Source organism: Pseudophryne corroboree, chromosome 1 (genome assembly GCF_028390025.1).
Source record: "Pseudophryne corroboree isolate aPseCor3 chromosome 1, aPseCor3.hap2, whole genome shotgun sequence".
Lineage (NCBI taxonomy): Eukaryota > Metazoa > Chordata > Amphibia > Anura > Myobatrachidae > Pseudophryne > Pseudophryne corroboree.
Genome location: NC_086444.1, coordinates 448,387,206 through 448,409,045, shown reverse-complemented (window position 1 = coordinate 448,409,045; position 21,840 = coordinate 448,387,206). Strand labels below are relative to the sequence as shown.

General features: G+C 48.3%; 1 protein-coding gene across 4 annotated transcripts in view; it reads right to left on the bottom strand.

The window, feature by feature from the left end:
* Positions 1-21,840, bottom strand: part of RBM23 (RNA binding motif protein 23) — a 298,094-nt gene that overhangs the window by 240,578 nt on the left and 35,676 nt on the right. For 3 of the 4 annotated variants that reach the window (XM_063913568.1, XM_063913567.1, XM_063913570.1), the window contains exon 2: positions 1,652-1,745. The exons of the other annotated variant lie outside the window; for it this stretch is intronic. The gene's annotated coding sequence lies outside the window, so the exon portion shown is untranslated. The remainder of the gene's footprint in view (positions 1-1,651; positions 1,746-21,840) is intronic. 4 annotated transcript variants of the gene reach the window in all.

Here is a 21,840-nt window from a genome sequence, read left to right as displayed (position 1 = left end):
GTATTCTTGTTATCTGCTGCTTTAGCCACACAATGAATAGTGTTTTAACACCTGTCTCTCTCTTCTAGCTGCAGCTAATTCGAATTTACATTCTGAATCATGCTTTTAAAGCTATTTAGCCAGTCAGGTCCCTGTGGAGATAAGGAACATTGCTCACACATGAGTGACCCCGCTGAAGACGGGGTAGAGTTACAAGCAGCACACGTTACAGACATCTTACACAGTAATAATAATACAGCGCAGCCCACTGACCAACACCTTCACCCAGATGCTATAGAGCCCCTGGAGTGACACTGAGGAGCGGACACCAGCACACAGAACACAGCAGCACAATATGATGAAGTATGTATGCGACCTAATATTAGAGCAGTCTGTAGCAGGGTGGGTCCTGGAGAAGCAGCGTGCATGCAGCCTTGAAAATCCGCAGCAGCAGAAAATGGCACCTTCCCGACGCTGATCCCGCTCTGGGAAGCCCCACCCCTTGTAATGGCACGCGGTTCCCATCATAGTTACATAGTTATACTGGCCACTTATAACAAACAGTAGAATATGCATTGTACAGTACACACAAAGCCATGAGACAGTGAGCACTGCAGGGCAACAGCCCTGAGCTAGTTTGTCTGCGGCGGGCACCGCGGACCCCGGTGTGACACTCACAGCACCTTTAACTTCGGCATCTGTTAGAGGGTGGCGGCTAGTGCTGGCGTGGGCACACATACTAACAATGTGTGATCAGTACCTTAGGAGCTCAGTGCCCTGTCAGCTGGGATTACGAACCATTAACCCTCAGGAGGCTGGTTCGGTCCCCCCTCTCAGTCCCATGAAGCAGGTAGCCTGGTTGCCAACCACAGCTACCTGAAAATAATAAACTAAAATAAAAATAAAGGAAATTCTCTGCAGAGCTAGAGAAATGCACTCGGCTCCTTGGGCACATTTTTACTAAACAGAGTCTGGTAGGAGGGGCATAGAGGGGAGGAGCCAGCACACATATACACACTCTAAAGATTTTAAAGTGCCAGGCTCCAGTGGACCCGATCTATACCCCATGGTACTAAAGTACAAGACCCCAGTATCCACTAGGATGTAAGAGAAACATCTATTACCAATTTAACAGCAAACATGGATGAGAATTAAAAAGGTTCACCAACAAGAGCTATATAAAACTGACACCAAAGCATTAAAATACGTACAAATTGATTATTTTGCTAAATATATCTAACGGGAGTAAAGCCTGTAATGCTGCCGGCCACAATCCTATAGACCAGTGGTTCCAAAACTGTGCGCCTACAAACCCTGGGATGCGAGGCTCTTGCAAGGGTGTCCTGGTTTGGTGGTCCAGGTCCAAATTAAATTATTTGTGGTCAAAGCGATAAAGAAAGACAGTGCTAGTGGCTACCAATCATACAGTAGTGGGCAAAAAAATTGTGGAAACCTTTTGGAAAATGTGTTTTTATTTAGGGTTTAATTGCATATAACTGCATTATTTTTAAAGAAAATCATATGAAGGTATATCTCTCTGGAAAGATCTTATACACGATATAATGCAGTTCACTGCAATGAATTATCTTTATTACATAAAAAGTTATATCCAAATAAAAATATGGAGACTTTGTTATGTAAAGAGAGGGGATTTCTTCAACTCAAAACTGACCAATAGGAGTGTTTGTTCTGAGAGCCAATTTCCTGCAGTAAGCGGTGTAGCTTATTTAGGATGACAAGCAAAGTAAAGATGGCTGACTGGTCACCTAGAAAGATACAAAATTATTAGTTAACATAAGGATGGGAACACTTACAATGAAAGAATAAATTATAAGTAGATGGCAACATAACTAAAGGAGGAACTTCGAAACTGTGGAATAAGTCTGACTCCGCCCATTCAAAACCAAAATGGTAAAGGTAAAAAAAATTAAAAAATTTTTTTAAAAAAATCCACCACACCTGCTGTGATAAAAGAATGAAAAAACTGTGCTTGAGTGATAGAAGAAAATCGTTTGAGGCAATTAAAAATGATTTACGTGAATGTGGTGTAAACTGCCAGGACTGTTCGACGCAGACTTCAATATTTTATTTTAAATGTCAGAATTCCAAGGAAGAAGTCACTTTTATCTCTCAAAAGACAGAAAAGTTTAGATTGGGCTAAAAAGATTAAATTAATCAGAAGAACAATGGAACAGTGTCATCTGGAGTGACGAAACCAGAATATCCATATTTGATAGTGATGGAATGGAATGGAATATGTCCGCGGAAGATTTGCTACCTGAGTACACAAAAATAAGATTTTAAACCTACCGGTAAATCTTTTTCTTCTAGTCCGTAGAGGATGCTGGGGACTCCGTAAGGACCATGGGGTATAGACGGGCTCCGCAGAAGACATGGGCACTCTAAAAACTTTAGAATGGGTGTGCACTGGCTCCTCCCTCTATGCCCCTCCCCCAGGCCGCAGTTAGAGAAACTGTGCCCAAAGGAGACGGACAGTACGAGCAAAGGATTTTTGTTAATCCTAGGGCAAGATACATACCAGCCCACACCATCCACACCGTACAACTTGGAACATACGAACCAGTTAACAGTATGAAACAAAACAGCATCAGCCAGAGACTGAACAAAACAGTAACATAACCCTTAGGTAAGCAATAACTATATACAAGTCTTGCAGAACTTCGTCAGCACAGGGACGGCCGCCCAGCATCCTCTACGGACTAGGAGAAAAAGATTTACCGGTAGGTTTAAAATCTTATTTTCACTTACGTCCTAGAGGATGCTGGGGACTCCGTAAGGACCATGGGGATTATACCAAAGCTCCAGACTGGGCGGGAGAGTGCGGATGACTCTGCAGCACCGATTGAGCAAACATAAGGTCCTCCTCAGCCAAGGTATCAAACTTGTAGAATTTAGCAAAAGTGTTTGACCCCGACCAAGTCGCCGCTCGGCCAAGCTGCAATGCCGAGACGCCTCGGGCAGCCGCCCAAGAAGAGCCCACCTTCCTAGTGGAATGGGCCTTTACCGAATTTGGTAACGGCAATCCAGCCGTAGAATGAGCCTGCTGAATCGTATTACAGATCCTGCGAGCAATAGTCTGCTTAGAAGCAGGAGCGCCAACCTTGTTGGCTGCATACACGACAAACAGTGCCTCTGTTTTCCTAACCCGAGCCGTCCTGGCTACATACATTTTTAAGGCCCTGACTACATCAAGGGACTTGGAATCCTCCAAGTTACCCGTAGCCACAGGCACCACAATAGGTTGGTTCATATGAAAAGACGAAACCACCTTTGGCAAAAATTGAGGACGAGTCCTCAATTCTGCCCTATCCACATGGAAAATCAGATAGGGGCTCGTGAGACAAAGCTGCCAATTCGGACACCCGCCTTGCAGATGCCAAGGCCAACAACATGACCACCTTCCAAGTGAGAAATTTTAATTCTACAGTTTGAAGAGGCTCAAACCAGTGAGATTTTAGGAACTAACACCACATTAAGGTCCCATGGTGCCACTGGGGGCACAAAAGGAGGCTGGATATGCAGCACCCCCTTTACAAAAGTCTGGACTTACGGCAGAGAAGCCAATTCCTTCTGAAAGAAAATTGATAGGCTCCATTAAGGTACAGATTTCGGCCCTAACTTTAGGCCCATATCCACTCCTGTCTGTAAAAAGTGGAGACAACGGCCCAGATGGAAATCTTTAGTAGGAACATTCTTGGCTTCACACCAAGATACATACTTCCTCCAGATGCGGTGATAATGTTTCGCCGTCACCTCCTTCCTAGCCTTAAATCAGAGTAGGGATGACTTCCTCCGGAATACCCTTCCCCGCTAGGATTTGGTGTTCAACCGCCATGCCGTCAAACGTAACCGCGGTAAGTCTTGGAATACGCAGGGCCCCTGCTGCAGCAGGTCTTCCCTGAGATGAAGAGGCCACGGATCTTCTGTGAGCATTTCCTGAAGATCTGAATACCAGGCCCTTCGAGGCCAATCTGGAACAATGAGTATTGTCTGCACTCTTTTTCGTCTTATGATTCTCTGTATTTTTGAGATAAGCGGAAGAGGAGGGAACACATAGACCGAGTGAAATACCCATGGTGTCACCAGGACGTCCACCGCTACTGCCTGAGGGTCCCTTGACCTGGCACAATACCACCGAAGCTTCTTGTTGAGGTGTGACGCCATCATGTCTATTTGTGGAAGTCCCCACTGACTTGTTATCTCTGCAAAAACTTCCTGATGAAGTCCCCACTCTCCTGGATGGAGATCGTGCCTGCTGAGGAAGTCTGCTTCCCAGTTGTCCACTCCCGGAATGAAGACCGCTGACAGAGCGCTTACGTGATTTTCCGCCCAGCGAAGAATCCTGGTGGCTTCAGCCATTGCCACTCTGCTCCTTGTCCCGCCTTGGCGGGTTACATGAGCCACAGCTGTGACGTTGTCTGATTGAATCAGAACCGGTAGGTCGCGAAGAAGATTCTCCGCTCGTCGTAGGCCGTTGTATATGGCCCTCAATTCCAGTACGTTGATGTGTAGACAAGCCTCCTGGCTTGACCATAGTCCCTGAAAATTTCTTCCTTGTGTGACTGCTCCCCGAGCCTCCGTGGTCACCAGAACCCAGTCTTGAATGCCGAACCTGCGACCTTCGAGAAGGTGAGCACTCTGCAGCCACCACAGGAAGTGGGACAGGCTTATTTTCCGATGTATTTGTAGATGGGACCCCGACCACTTGTCCAGAAGGTACCACTGAAACGTCCTCGCATGGAACCTGCCGAAGGGGGTCGCCACCATTTTTCCCAGTACTCGAGTGCATTGATGGACTGACACTCTTTTCGGTTTTAACAGGTCTCTGACCATGTTCTGGAGTTCCTGGGCTTTTTCCATTGGGAGAAAACCCCTCTTTAGTTCCGTGTCCAGAATCATGCCTAAGAAAGATAGCCTAGTCATTGGAATCAACTGTGACTTTGGTAGATTTAGAATCCAGCCATGCTGCTGCAGCACTCTCAGGGAGAGCGACACGCTTTTCTGCAATTGATCTCTCGATCTCGCTTTTATCAGGAGATCGTCCAAGTACGGGATAATTGTGACTCCCTGTCTGCGCAGGAGCACCATCATTTCCGCAATTACCTTGGTAAAAATCCTCGGGGCCGTGGAAAGCCCAAACGGCAACGTCTGAAACTGGTAATGACAGTCCTGTACAGCGAATCTCAGGTACGCCTGATGAGGGTGATATATGGGGACATGAAGGTATACATCCTTTATGTCTAGTGACACCATAAAACCCCCCCCCTTCCAGGCTGGAGATCACTGCCCGGAGCGATTCCATCTTGAATTTGAACTTTTTCAAGTACAGGTTTAGGGATTTTAAATTTAGAATGGGTCTGACCGAGCCATCCGGTTTCGGGACCACAAATAGGGTTGAATAGTACCCCTTCCCCTGTTGAACTAAGGGAACCTCGACAACCACTTGTTGACAGTTTTTGAATTGCAGCTAAAGCTATCTCCCTTTCTGGGGAAGAAGCTGGTAAAGCCAATTTGAAAAACCGTCGAGGAGGCACGTCTTCGAATTCCAGCTTGTAGCCTTGGGATACAATTTCCATTGCCCAAGGATCCACGTCTGACTGAACCCAGACGTGGCTGAAGAGTCGAAGACGTGCCCCCACCGGCGCGGACTCCCTCAATGGAGCCCCAGCGTCATGCGGTGGATTTAGTAGAAGCCGGGGAGGACTTTTGCTCCTGGTAACTAGTCGTAGCAGGCATTCTTTTCCCTCTACCCTTACCTCTAGCGAGGAAGGAAGAGCCCCGACCTCTTCTAGACTTATGCGACCGAAAGGACTGCATCTGATATTGTGGTGTTTTCTTTTGCTGTGGGGGAACATAAGGTAAAAAAGTGGATTGACCCGCGGTATATGTGAAAACCAGGTCCGCGAGACCTTCCCCAAATAAAACCTCACCCTTGTAAGGAAAAACTTCCATATGCCTCTTTGAGTCGGCATCACCCGTCCATTGGCGGGTCCACAGGGCTCGCCTAGCAGAAATCGCCATGGCATTGGCTCTCGAACCTAGCAACCCAACGTCTCTCTGAGCGTCTCTCACATATAAGACTGCGTTTTTAATGTGACCTAAGGTCAATAAAATGGTATCCCTATCCAGGGTATCAATGTCAGCTGACAAGGTATCTGCCCAAGCTGCTACAGCGCTACAAACCCAAGCCGACGCTATTGCCGGTCTGAGCAAGGCACCCGTATGTGTATAAATATGAATTTACTCACCGGTAATTCTATTTCTCGTAGTCCGTAGTGGATGCTGGGAACTCCGTAAGGACCATGGGGAATAGACGGGCTCCGCAGGAGACTGGGCACTCTAAGAAAGAATTAGGACTACTGGTGTGCACTGGCTCCTCCCTCTATGCCCCTCCTCCAGACCTCAGTTAGGGAAACTGTGCCCGGAAGAGCTGACACAATAAGGAAAGGATTTGGAATCCCGGGTAAGACTCATACCAGCCACACCAATCACACCGTACAAATCGTGATACTATACCCAGTTAACAGTATGAATAACAACTGAGCCTCACGAACAGATGGCTCATAACAATAACCCTTTAGATAGGCAATAACTATATACAAGTATTGCAGGCAATCCGCACTTGGGATGGGCGCCCAGCATCCACTACGGACTACGAGAAATAGAATTACCGGTGAGTAAATTCTTATTTTCTCTGACGTCCTAGTGGATGCTGGGAACTCCGTAAGGACCATGGGGATTATACCAAAGCTCCCAAACGGGTGGGAGAGTGCGGATGACTCTGCAGCACCGAATGAGCAAACTCAAGGTCCTCCTCAGCCAGGGTATCAAACTTGTAGAATTTTGCAAACGTGTTTGATCCCGACCAGCTCGGCAAAGTTGTAAAGCCGAGACCCCTCGGGCAGCCGCCCAAGAAGAGCCCACCTTCCTCGTGGAATGGGCTTTGACTGATTTAGGATGCGGCAGTCCAGCCGCAGAATGTGCAAGTTGAATCGTGGAGCAGATCCAGCGAGCAATAGTCTGCTTAGAAGCAGGAGCACCAAACTTGTTGGGTGCATGCAGGATAAACAGCGAGTCAGTCTTTCTGACTCTAGCCGTCCTGGAAACATAGATTTTCAGGGCCCGGACTACGTCCAGCAACTTGGAAGCCTCCAAGTCCCGAGTAGCCGCAGGCACCACAATAGGTTGGTTCAAATGAAACGCTGATACCACTTTAGGGAGGAATTGGGGACGCGTCCACAATTCTGCTCTGTCCATATGGAAGATCAGATAGGGGCTTTTACAGGACAAAGCCGCCATATCTGACACCCGCCTAGCCGAAGCCAAGGCCAAAAGCATGACCACTTTCCACGTGAGATATTTTAATTCCACGGTCTGAAGTGGCTCAAACCAATGTGATTTTAGGAAATCCAACACAACGTTGAGATCCCAAGGTGCCACTGGGGGCACAAAAGGGGGCTGAATATGCAGCACTCCCTTAACAAACGTCTGAACTTCAGGCAGTGAAGCCAGTTCTTTTTGAAAGAAAATAGACAGGGCTGAAATCTGGACTTTTATGGATCCCAATTTTAGGCCCATAGTCACTCCTGACTGTAGGAAGTGCAGAAAGCGACCCAGCTGAAATTCTTCTGTGGGGGCCTTCATAGCCTCACACCAAGCAACATATTTTCGCCATATGCGGTGATAATGCTTTGCTGTCACATCTTTCCAAGCTTTTATCAGCGTAGGAATTACTTCAACCGGAATGCCCTTTTCCATCAGGATCCGGCGTTCAACCGCCATGCCGTCAAACGCAGCCGCGGTAAGTCTTGGAACAGACAGGGCTACTGCTGTAGCAGGTCCAGTCTGAGAGGCAGAGGCCAAGGGTCCTCTGAGATCATTTCTTGTAGTTCCGGGTACCAAGTCCTTCTTGGCCAATCCAGAACGATGAGTATAGTTCTTACTCCTCTCTTTCTTATTATCCTCAGCACCTTTGGTATGAGAGGAAGAGGAGGGAACACATAAACCGACTGGTACACCCACGGTGTCACTAGAGCGTCCACAGCTATCGCCTGAGGGTCCCTTGACCTGGCGCAATATCTTTTTAGCTTTTTGTTTAGGCGGGACGCCATCGTGTCCACCTGTGGCCTTTCCCAATGGTTTACAATCAGTTGGAAAACTTCTGGATGAAGTCCCCACTCTCCCGGGTGGAGGTCGTGCCTGCTGAGGAAGTCTGCTTCCCAGTTGTCCACTCCCGGAATGAACACTGCTGACAGTGCTAACACGTGATTTTCCGCCCATCGGAGAATCCTTGTGGCTTCTGCCATCGCCATCCTGCTTCTTGTGCCGCCCTGTCGGTTTACATGGGCGACCGCCGTGATGTTGTCTGACTGAATCAGCACCGGCTGGTTTTGAAGCAGGGGTCTTGCCTGACTTAGGGCATTGTAAATGGCCCATAGTTCCAGAATATTTATGTGTAGGGAAGCCTCCTGACTCGACCATTGTCCTTGGAAGTTTCTTCCCTGCGTGACTGCCCCCCAACCTCGGAGGCTTGCATCCGTGGTCACCAGGACCCAGTCCTGTATGCCGTATCTGCGGCCCTCTAGAAGATGAGCACTCTGCAGCCACCACAGCAGAGACACCCTGGCCCTCGGGGACAGGGTGATCAGCCGATGCATCTGAAGATGCGATCCGGACCACTTGTCTAACAGATCCCACTGAAAGATCCTTGCATGGAACCTGCCGAATGGAATTGCTTCGTAAGAAGCTACCATCTTTCCCAGGACTCGCGTGCAGTGATGCACCGACACCTGTTTTGGTTTCAGGAGGTCTCTGACCAGAGATGACAACTCCTTGGCCTTCTCCTCCGGGAGAAACACCTTCTTCTGTTCTGTGTCCAGAATCATACCCAGGAACAGCAGACGCGTCGTAGGAACCAGCTGCGACTTTGGAATATTCAGAATCCAGCCGTGCTGTTGTAGCACTTCCTGAGATAGTGCTACTCCGACCAACAACTGCTCCCTGGACCTCGCCTTTATAAGGAGATCGTCCAAGTATGGGATAATTATAACTCCCTTCTTTCGAAGGAGTATCATCATTTCGGCCATTACCTTGGTAAATACCCTCGGTGCCGTGGACAGACCAAACGGCAACGTCTGGAATTGGTAATGGCAGTCTTGTACCACAAAACAGAGGTACACCTGGTGAGGTGGGTAAATGGGTACATGCAGGTAAGCATCCTTGATGTCCAGTGATACCATGTAATCCCCTTCTTCCAGGCTTGCAATAACCGCCCTGAGCGATTCCATTTTGAACTTGAACCTTCTTATATAAGTGTTCAAGGATTTCAAATTTAGAATGGGTCTCACCGAACCGTCTGGTTTCGGTACCACAAACATTGTGGAATAGTAACCCCGTCCCTGTTGAAGGAGGGGAACTTTTATTATCACCTGCTGGAGGTACAGCTTGTGAATTGCCGCCAGCACTACCTCCCTGTCCGGGGGAGTAGCTGGCAAGGCTGATTTGAGGTAACGGCGAGGGGGAGACGTCTCGAATTCCAGCTTGTATCCCTGAGATACCACTTGTAGAACCCAGGGATCCACCTGTGAGCGAACCCACCGGTCGCTGAAGTTCCGGGGACGGGCCCCCACCAGTGGAGCCCCAGCGTCATGCGGTGGATTTAGTGGAAGCAGGGGAGGATTTCTGTTCTTGGGAACTGGCTGTATGGTGCAGCTTTTTCCCTCTACCCCTGCCTCTGGGCAGAAAGGACGCGCCTTTAACCCGCTTGCCTTTCTGGGGCCGAAAGGACTGTACCTGATAATACGGTGCTTTCTTTGGCTGTGAGGGAACCTGGGGTAAAAATGTCGACTTCCCAGCTGACGCTGTGGAAACGAGGTCCGAGAGACCATCCCCAAACAATTCCTCACCCTTGTAAGGTAAAACCTCCATGTGCCTTTTAGAATCCACATCACCTGTCCACTGCAGAGTCCATAATACTCTCCTGGCAGAAATGGACATTGCATTTATTCTAGATGTCAGCCGGCAAATATCCCTCTGTGCATCTCTCATGTATAAGACTACGTCTTTAATATGCTCTATGGTTAGCAATATAGTGTCCCTGTCAAGGGAATCAATGTTATCAGACAGGGAATCAGACCACGCTGCTGCAGCACTGCACATCCATGCTGAAGCAATAGCAGGTCTCAGTATAGTACCTGAGTGTGTATATACAGACTTCAGGATAGCCTCCTGCTTTCTATCCGCAGGCTCCTTTAAGGCGGCCGTATCCAGAGACGGTAGTGCCACCTTTTTTGACAAGCGTGTGAGCGCTTTATCCACCCTCGGGGATGTCTCCCAACGTACCCTGTCCTCTGGCGGGAAAGGGTACGCCATTAGTAACTTTTTAGAAATCACTAGTTTTTTTTATCAGGGGAAGCCCACGCTTCTTCACACACTTCATTTAACTCATCTGAAGGGGGGAAAAAACACTGGTTGCTTTTTCTCCCCAAAACATAATACCCTTTTTAGTGGTACCTGGGTTAATGTCAGAAATGTGCAACACATTTTTCATTGCCGTAATCATGCAACGGATGGCCCTAGTGGAATGTACATTAGTCTCATCGTCGACACTGGAGTCAGACTCCGTGTCGACATCTGTGTCTGCCATCTGAGGTAGCGGGCGTTTTTGAGCCCCTGATGGCCTTTGAGACGCCTGGGCAGGCACTGGCTGAGAAGCCGGCTATCCCACAGCTGTTATGTCATCAAACCTTTTATGTAAGGAGTTGACACTGTCGGTTAATACCTTCCACATATCCATCCACTCTGGTGTCGACCCAGCAGGGGGTGACATTACATTTATCGGCACCTGCTCCGCCTCCACATAAGCCTCCTCATCAAACATGTCGACACAGCCGTACCGACACACCGCACACACACAGGGAATGCTCTGACTGAGGACAGGACCTCACAAAGTCCTTTGGGGAGACAGAGAGAGAGTATGCCAGCACACACCACAGCGCTATATAAACAGGGATTTACACTACACAAAGTGATTTTCCCTATAGCAGCTATAATACACAGTTTTGCGCCTAAATTTAGTGCCCCCCCTCTCTTTTTTACCCTATTGAGCCTGGAAACTGCAGGGGAGAGCCTGGGGAGCGTCCTTCCAGCGGAGCTGTGAAGAGGAAATGGCGCCAGTGTGCTGAGGGAGATAGCCCCGCCCCTTTCTCGGTGGGCTTCTCCCGCTCTTTTATTAATATTATGGCAGGGGATTTTTACACATATATAGTTTATTAGACTATATTATGTGTTTTTTTGCCATTTTAAGGTACTCTAATTGCAGCCCAGGGCGCGCCCCCCCCCCCCCCCCCCCCAGCGCCCTGCACCCATCAGTGACCGGAGTATGTGGTGTGCATAGGGAGCAATCGGCACAGCTGCAGTGCTGTGCGCTACCTTAATGAAGACCGGAGTCTTCAGCCGCCGATTTCCAGGACGTTCTTCTTGCTTCTGGCTCTGCAAGGGGGACGGCTCCGGGACCGGACGACCGAGGCTGGGCCTGTGTTCGATCCCTCTGGAGCTAATGGTGTCCAGTAGCCTAGAAGCCCAAGCTAGCTGCAAGCAGGTAGGTTCACTTCTCTCCCCTAAGTCCCTCGTAGCAGTGAGTCTGTTGCCAGCAGATCTCACTGAAAATAAAAAACCTAATAAATACTTTCTTTACTAGAAGCTCAGGAGAGCCCCTAGTGTGCAACCAGCTCGAGCCGGGCACAGATTCTAACTGAGGTCTGGAGGAGTTGGCACAGAGGGAGGAGCCAGTGCACACCAGTAGTCCTTATTCTTTCTTAAGAGTGCCCAGTCTCCTGCGGAGCCCGTCTATTCCCCATGGTCCTTACGGAGTTCCCAGCATCCACTAGGACGTCAGAGAAAATTGATTTTAAGGTAGTCTCCTGTCTGCGATCAGCAGGATCCTTGAGGGCCGCCGTGTCTGGAGACGGTAACGCCACCTTTTTGGACAAGCGTGTTAAAGCCTTGTCCACCCTGGGTGAGGATTCCCACCGGAACCTGTCCTGTGCAGGGAAAGGATACGCCATAAGAATTTTCTTGGGAATCTGCAGTTTCTTGTCTGGAGCTTCCCAAGCCTTTTCAAATAACGCGTTCAGTTCATGAGATGGGGGAAAGGTTACCTGAGGTTTCTTTTACTTAAACATGCATACCCTCGTGTCAGGGACAGAGGGGTCATCTGTGATATGCAAAACATCTTTAATTGCAATAATCATATAATGAATACTTTTGGCCACCCTTGGGTGTAACCTCGCATCATCGTAGTCGACACTGGAGTCAGAATCCGTGTCGGTATCAGTGTCTGCTACTTGGGACAGGGGACGTTTCTGAGACCCTGAAGGGCCCTGTGATACAGCCAAAGCCATGGATTGACTCCCTGTTCTATCCCTGGACTCTGCTTTGTCCAACCTCTTATGTAATAAAGACACATTTGCATTTAAAACATTCCACATATCCAACCAATCAGGTGTCGGCGTTGCCGACGGAGACACCACAATCATCTGCTCCACCTCCTCCTTAGACGAGCCTTCCGCTTCAGACATGCCGACACACACGTACCGACACCCCCACACACTCAGGGTTATATCTATATGGAGACAGTCCCCCAATAAGGCCCTTTGGAGACAGAGAGAGTGTATGCCAGCACACACCCAGCGCCACCGGAATAAAATCCCAGTTAGTACAGCGCTTTTATATAAATATTTATATAATTACACTCACTGCGCCAATTAAATGTGCCCCCCCCCTCTTTTTTGCCCTCTGTAACAGTGTTCAGCAGGTGAGAGTCCGGGGAGCCAGCTTCTCTGCAGTGTGCTGTGGAGAAAATGGCGCTGGTTAGTGCTGGAGGATCAAGCTCCGCCCCTCAGCGGCAGGCTTCGGTCCCGCTCAAATTATTTATACTGGCGGGTTTTTTTTTTATATACAGTCTCCGCAGTATCTAACCTATATGCTAGTGTCCCTTGAGGTTAATATTGCTGCCCAGGGCGCCCCCCTGCACCCTTACAGTGCCCGCTGTGTGTGTGTATGTGTGAAGATCTGAAGTCTTCTGCCGCCTTTGAAGTCTTCTTTCTTCTTAATACTCCCCCGGCTTCTATCTTCCGGCTCTGTGAGGAGGACGGCGGCGCGGCTCTGGGACGAACGGCGAGGATGAGACCTGCGTTCCGACCCTCTGGAGCTAATGGTGTCCAGTAGCCTAAGAAGCAGGGCCTATCATTTAAGTAGGTCTGCTTCTCTCCCCTCAGTCCCACGATGCAGGGAGCCTGTTGCCAGCATCGCTCCCTGAAAATAAAAAACCTAACAAAGGTCTTTTACAGAGAAACTCAGGAGAGCTCCCCTGTAGTGCACCCATTCTCCTCTGGGCCCAGAATCTAACTGGGGTCTGGAGGAGGGGCATAGAGGGAGGAGCCAGTGCACACCCATTCTAAAGTTCTTTATAGTGCCCATGTCTCCTGCGGAGCCCGTCTATCCCCATGGTCCTTACGGAGTCCCCAGCATCCTCTAGGACGTAAGAGAAAACTACTGTGAAGCATCCAGTTAGTGTTATGGTGTTGGGATATATGACGGCAAAAGGTGTGCGACAAATTTGTGCGATCAATGGCACTTTAAATGGAGGTAAATACATCAGTGTCCTGCAGTGAGGGGGGGCGGGGAAGTTAGGGGGGAGCACAAACTATGCAGAGCAGTTGGTAAGCAGCGGGTTAATAGACAACGTGCGCATGCACACCGCATCTATAGTCAGTGCAGAGAGAGCCTGGGGCCAGCCCAGCATCTCGGAGAGTGCTGGGCACGCCACCACAGTGTCGGAAACAGGAGTGACATGAGGTTCCGCCCCCATATCCCTAATCTGCACCCCTTTTCTGCCCTGCGGGCGCTTTTGGCACACCAAAGGTCCCGACCCACTGGCCACCAATGTTGGGAGGTATGTAACTGCAGCACAAGGCTTCCCAACAAAGTACAGGTTGAGTATCCCTTATCCAAAATGCTTGGGACCAGAAGTATTTTGGATATCGGATTTTTCCGTATTTGGAATAATTAGATACCATAATGAGATATCATGGTGATGGGACCTAAATCTAAGCACAGAATACATTTATGTTTCATATACACCTTATATACACAGCCGGAAGGTAATTTTAGCCAATATTTTTAATAACTTTGTGCATTAAACAAAGTGTGTCTACATTCACACAATTCATTTATGTTTCATATACACACAGCCTGAAGGCCATTTAATACAATATATTTAATAACTTTGTATTAGACAAAGTTTGTGTATATTGAGCCATCAGAAAACAAATGTTTCACTATTTCACTCTCACTCAAAAAATTCTGTATTTCGGAATGTTTGGATATGGGATACTCAACCTGTACTATTAAATTGCCACTGTAATGTATGTTTTTGGGTATAATTCTAAAATATATTAGTGCTATAAGCCAGGCATTCCCAACCACGGTCCTCAAGGCACACCAACAGTGCAGGTTTTAGTGATATCCAGGCTGCAGCACAGATGGTTAAATCAAAATAACTGAGCTACTAATTAAGTCACCTGTGCTGAAGCCTGGAGATCACTAAAACATGCACTGTTGGTGTGCCTTGAGGACCGCGGTTGGGAATGCCTGCTATAAGCTGTTAAAACTTCAAAAATGCAAATTTTCAAAATGGTTTCCACAATTTTGGCCACTACTGTAAAACATGTGTACAATCAGAACTGTAGTTACATCACCACATAACTGAACCAAATGCCTGGTACACACTTGAGCGAATTGTGTACCCAGCATCAGCAAGTGCATCCACAATTGCGATGCGCAGGGGGGTAGGGGGAGGGAATCGACGGAGCAGCAGCGGGATATGCCTAATTACATTCAGCAGCTTGGCATCGCTAGCGTGGTCTTCTCATTAACACTGCAGTAGGGCAACCAGAAGACATTGCTAACAGCACGAGCGTGCAGAACAGGTGTACGCACTACACCAGTGGTTCTCAAACACGGCTCTCAGGACCCCACACGGTTCAGGTTTTCCATGTCACCCAGCAGCTGCACTGTGTATCACCAATTGTCACATTTCAAAAATCTACAGGTGACCTGCAAAACATGAACCGTGTGCGGTCCCGAGGACCTAGTTTGAGAACCTGTGCACTAGACGATATATCGTTCCTATCCGCATCAGAACTATATATCTGGTGTTATAGATCACCTAGTGTGTACCTCTTTTAAGGATAAGTAGGAACAATTAACTTAATATGTTTTTCTAACTTGATCAATAAAAAGCTTTTTAATTCAAGAACGTTTGGGAAAATAAGATTTTAAACCTACCGGTAAATATTTTTCTCGTAGTCCGTAGAGGATGCTGGGACTCCGTAAGGACCATGGGGATAGACGGGCTCCGCAGGAGACATGGGCACTTTAAGAAAGACTTTGACTCTGGGTGTGCACTGGCTCCTCCCTCTATGCCCATCCTCCAGACCTCAGTTAGAGAAACTGTGCCCAGAGGAGACGGACAGTACAAGGAAAGGATTTTTGTAATCCAAGGGCAAGATTCATACCAGCCACACCAATCACACCGTATAACTTGTGATATACTACCCAGTTAACAGTATGAAAAACAACATAGCATCAGTCCAAGACCGATGAAACTATAACATAACCCTTATGTAAGCAATAACTATATACAAGTCTTGCAGAAGTAGTCCGCACTTAGGACGGGCGCCCAGCATCCTCTAGGGACTACGAGAAAAAGATTTACCGGTAGGTTTAAAATCTTATTTTCTCTAACGTCCTAGAGGATGCTGGGACTCCGTAAGGACCATGGGGATTATACCAAAGCTCCCAAACGGGCAGCAGAGTGCGGATGACTCTGCAGCAACGATTGAGCAAACAGGAGGTCCTCCTCAGCCAGGGTATCAAACTTATAGAACTTTGTAAAGGTGTTTGACCCCGACCAAGTAGCAGCTCGGCACAGCTGTAGTGCCGAGACCCCTCGGGCAGCCGCCCAAGAAGACCCCACCTTCCTAGTGGAATGGGCTTTAACCGATTTCGGTAACGGCAATCCTGCCGTAGAATGCGCCTGCTGAATCGTGTTACAGATCCAGCGAGCAATAGTCTGCTTTGAAGCAGGGCCGCCAACTTTGTTGGCTGCATACAGGACAAACAGTGCTTCTGTTTTTCTGAACCTAGCCATTCTGGCCACGTAAATTTTCAAAGCCCTGACCACATCAAGGGACTCGGAATCCTCCAAGTCACGTGTAGCCACAGGCACGACAATAGGTTGGTTCATATGAAAGGATGAGACCACCTTAGGCAGGAATTGAGGACGGGTCCGCAATTCCGCTCTATCCATATGGAAAACCAGATAGGGGCTTTTATGGGATAAAGCCGCCAATTCCGACACTCGCCTAGCCGAAGCCAAGGCTAACAACATGACCACCTTCCAGGTGAGATATTTCAACTCCACTGTCTGAAGTGGTTCAAACCAATGTGACTTAAGGAAACTCAACACCACGTTAAGGTCCCAAGGCGCCACCGGAGGTACAAAAGGAGGCTGAATATGCAGAACTCCCTTCACAAAAGTCTGTACTTCAGGTAATGAGGCCAATCCCTTCTGAAAGAAAATTTTAGGCCCAAATTCACTCCAGTTTGTAGGAAGTGAAGAAAACGGCCCAGGTGGAATTCTTCCGTAGGAGCATTCCTGGCCTCACACCAAGAAACATATTTCCTCCATATTCGGTGATAATGTTTAGATGTCACGTCCTTCCTAGCCTTTATTAGCGTAGGAATGACCTCATCCGGAATACCTTTTTCCGCTAGGATTCGGCGTTCAACCGCCATGCCGTCAAACGCAGCCGCGGTAAGTCTTGGAACAGACAGGGACCTTGTAGTAACAAGTCCTGCCTTAGAGGAAGAGGCCACGGATCTTCTGTGAGCATTTCTTGCAGATCCGGATACCAGGTCCTTCGTGGCCTATCCGGAACAATGAGAATTGTTCTCACTCGTCTTTTTCTTATTATCCTCAACACCTTGGGTATGAGAGGAAGAGGAGGAAACACATATACCGACTGGAACACCCACGGTGTCATTAGGGCGTCCACAGCTACCGCCTGAGGGTCTCCTGACCTGGCGCAATACCTTTGCAGCTTTTTGTTGAGACGGGACGCCATCATGTCTATTTGGGGTAGTCCCCATCGACTTGCAATCTGCGCAAAGACTTCCTGATGAAGGCCCCACTCTCCCGGATGCAGATCGTGTCTGCTGAGGAAGTCTGCTTCCCAGTTGTCCACTCCCGGAATGAAGCAAGAATAGAGATTTTTACACTGCGCTCACCCCCGGTTTCTAATTGTGCATGTATATGCACTAGCGCAATAAATGGTGAAATGTTTGAATACGTTTCAAAATGATATTTATTTAAATACAATAACTAATAGTCCAGAATTCGTATATATGCGTGAATGAGCTCTGTTTGGCTATAATAAGCCTTATGCTAGTTGTGCAGGAGCACGCTTGCTTCTAGATATATTGAAATGAAGTCCATAAGCAAAATGATAAGTGGATTAGGAAAAAATGAAAAAGGTGGAAAAGTCTATTTGTTAAACTACAGGCAGCGGCGTCCCGCTAGTCTGTATGAATTGAGTGCACTTGTTTAAAATGACATGCCGTCACTGATGCTCAAGCAGTAGTGGAGATTGCGTGAGAAAGAAAGGGACTCCGGACTGGTCTAACCTCCCCCTGCTTCTGCCACCGTCGCTGTGACTGTGTTCGGTCACAGGTCGGAGGCTGGTCAGCCTGGGTTCGGTGCCTGTCTTGGGGGGAAAGATGCACGCACTGCGACCGATCTCAGAGCGGTTCGTTGCTGCACTCCCTCCGCCTACAGAGACTCACCTTAGTTCTCCTTCTCCGCTGCTGGCTGTGTCATTGGCAGGCTGTCTCCTTGATGTTTCTCCGTCGTCCGTGACCCGCAGACACTTCCTGGTGGTGAAAAATAAATAGCCTGATCTGTGGTTCCTTCGCTCTGATTGGTATTTTTCAGGCTATTTATTTTTCACCACAGGAGAAATTCCACACACTTTTTCACCCAGAGGAAGGCCCCCAAGGGCCGAAACGCGTTGGAGCATTTTCCTAACACCATCCACAACAGCGGCAAGATCAAGTAGAAGGAGCGGAACAAGAGACTGAACCCGGTCACGTGACTGAAGACCAGGAAGTGTCTGCGGGTCACGGACGACGGAGAAACATCAAGGAGACAGCCTGCCACTGACACAGCCAGCAGCGGAGAAGGAGAACTAAGGTGAGTCTCTGTAGGCGGAGGGAGTGCAGCAACGAACCGCTCTGAGAGCGGTCACAGTGCGTGCATCTCCCCCCCCCCAAGACAGGCACCGAGCCCAGGCTGACCAGCCTCCGACCTGTGACCGAACACAGTCACAGCGACGGCGGCAGAAGCAGGGGGAGGTTAGACCAGTACGGAGTCCCTTTCTTTCTCACGCAATCTCCACTACTGCTTGAGCATCAGTGACGGCATGTCATTTTAAACAAGTGCACTCAATTCATACAGACCAGCGGGACGCCGCGGCCTGTAGTTTAACAAATAGACTTTTCCACCTTTTTCATTTTTTCCTAATCCACTTATCATTTTGCTTATGGACTTCATTTCAATATATCTACAAGCAAGCGTGCTCCTGCACAACTAGCATAAGGCTTATTATAGCCAAACAGAGCTCATTCACGCATATATACGAATTCTGGACTATTAGTTATTGTATTTAAATAAATATCATTTTGAAACGTATTCAAACATTTCACCATTTATTGCGCTAGTGCATATACATGCACAATTAGAAACCGGGGGTGAGCGCAGTGTAAAAATCACTATTCTTGCACCATTTATTCTAACAAGTAGGACCAACTTGTTAACACCAGCAGCACTCCCCGTAACGTAGTATATTTCTGTGCGCAGTCCACCCAAATTCTGTAACATTTTCACTCCCGGAATGAACACTGCTGGCAGAGCGCTTACATGATTCTCCGCCCAGCGAAGAATCCTGGTGGCTTCCGCCATTGCCACTCTGCTCCTTGTGCCTCCTTGGCGGTTTACATGAGCTACTGCGGTGATGTTGTCTGACTGGATCAGAACTGGTCGATTGCGAAGTAAGATCTCCGCTTGACCAAGGGCGTTGTATATGGCCCTTAGTTCCAGGATGTTGATGTGAAGACAAGTCTCTTGACTTGACCAAAGTCCCTGGAAATTTCTTCCCTGTGTGACTGCTCCCCAACCTCGGAGGCTCGTGTCCATGGTCACCAGGATCCAGTCCTGAATGCCGAACCTGCGGCCCTCTAGAAGGTGAGCCCTGTTTAGCCACCACAGGAGAGATACTCTGGCCCTGGGGGACAGGGTGATCCTCTGATGCAATTGCAGATACGACCCGGACCATTTGTCCAATAGGTCCCATTGGAAAGTCCTTGCATGGAATCTGCCGTATGGAATGGCTTCATATGTTGCCACCATCTTTCCCAGAACTTGAGTGCAATGATGTACTGACACTTGTTTTGGTTTCAACAAGTCCATGACTAGAGTCATGAGTTCCTGTGCTTTTTCCGTCGGAAGAAAAACCCTTTTCTGGTCTGTGTCCAGAATCATGCCCAAGAAGGGCAGACGAGTTGTAGGATTCAGCTGCGACTTTGGAATATTGAGAATCAAGCCGTGTCGCTGTAACACATTCAGTGAAAGTGATACGCTGCTCAGCAACTTCTCCCTTGATCTCGCTTTTATGAGGAGATCGTCCAAGTACGGGATAATTGTGACACCCTGCTTGCGCAGGAGCACCATTATTTCCGCCATTACCTTGGTGAAAATTCTCGGGGCCGTGGAAAGCCCAAACGGCAACGTCTGAAATTGGTAATGACAATCCTGTACCGCAAATCTCAGGTACGCCTGATGAGGATATATGGGGACATGCAGGTATGCATCCTTTATGTCCAGAGACACCAAAAAATCTCCCCCTTCCGGGCTGGCGATGACCGCCCTGAGCGATTCCATCTTGAACTTGAACCGTTTTAAGTAAAGGCTCAGGGATTTTAAATTCAAAATGGGTCTGACCGAACCGTCCGGTTTCGGAACCACAGAATTGAGTAGTACCCCTGCCCTCTTTGAAGCAGGGGAACCTCTACCACCACTTGTTGCAGACACAATTTGTGAATTGCCTGTAAAACTATCCCCCTTTCCAGGGGTTGTTTCGGTAGGGCCGATTTGAAAAACCGGCGAGGAGGCACTTCTTCGAATTCTAGCTTGTAACCCTGGGAAACAATTTCTGTTGCCCATGGATCCACCTGTGAGTGGACCCAGACGTGGCTGAACAGTCGAAGACGTGCCCCCACAGGAGCAGACTCCCTCAGGGGAGCCCCAGCGTCAAGCGGTGGATTTAGCAGAGGCCAGGGAGGACTTCTGTTCCTGGGAACTAGCTGTGGTGTGCAGCTTTTTCCCTCTGCCAAGAAAGGACGATCCACGTGCTCTCTTGCTTTTATTGGAACGAAAGGACTGCATTTGATAATGAGGCGCTTTCTTAGATTGTGAGGGAATATATGGCAAAAAAATTTGATTTACCTGCCGTAGCCGTGGAGATGAGATCCGAGAGGCCCTCTCCGAACAATTCCTCACCCTTGTAAGGTAACAACTCCATATGCCTCTTGGAGTCGGCATCACCTGTCCACTGCCGGGTCCATAAGCCACGCCTAGCAGAAATAGACATAGCGTTTATTCTGGAACCCAGTAAACTAATGTCTCTTTGAGCATCTCTCATATATAAGACAGCATCTTTTATATGCCCTAGAGTCATTAAAATGGTATCCTTATCAAGAGTCTCAATATCTGCTGATAAGGAATCTGTCCATGCTGCTACAGCACTACAAACCCAGGCCGACGCAATAGCCGGTCTGAGTAACGTACCAGAATGTGCGTAAATAGACTTCAAGGTAACCTCCTGCTTGCGGTCAGCAGGATCCTTGAGGGTAGCTGTATCTTGGGATGGAAGCGCTATCTTTTTTGATAAGCGTGTTAAAGCTTTGTCCACCCTAGGGGAGGATTCCCACCGTATTCTGTCCTGTGACGGGAAAGGATACGCTATAAGAATCCTTTTGGGAATCTGCAGTTTTTTGTCTGGAGTTTCCCACGTTTTTTCGCATAAATCGTTCAGCTCATGTGAGGAAGGAAAGGTGATCTTTGGTTTCTTTCCCTTAAACATGTGCACCGTTGTGTCAGAGACAGGGGGTTCCTCAGTGATATGCAAAACATCTTTTATAGCGATAATAAGAATTTACTTACCGATAATTCTATTTCTCGGAGTCCGTAGTGGATGCTGGGGTTCCTGAAAGGACCATGGGGAATAGCGGCTCCGCAGGAGACAGGGCACAAAAAGTAAAGCTTTAGGATCAGGTGGTGTGCACTGGCTCCTCCCCCTATGACCCTCCTCCAAGCCAGTCAGATACTGTGCCCGGACGAGCGTACATAATAAGGAAGGATTTTGAATCCCGGGTAAGACTCATACCAGCCACACCAATCACACTGTACAACCTGTGATCTGAACCCAGTTAACAGTATGATAACAGCGGAGCCTCTGAAAAGATGGCTCACAACAATAATAACCCGATTTTTGTAACTATGTACAAGTATTGCAGATAATCCGCACTTGGGATGGGCGCCCAGCATCCACTACGGACTCCGAGAAATAGAATTATCGGTAAGTAAATTCTTATTTTCTCTATCGTCCTAGTGGATGCTGGGGTTCCTGAAAGGACCATGGGGATAATACCAAAGCTCCCAAA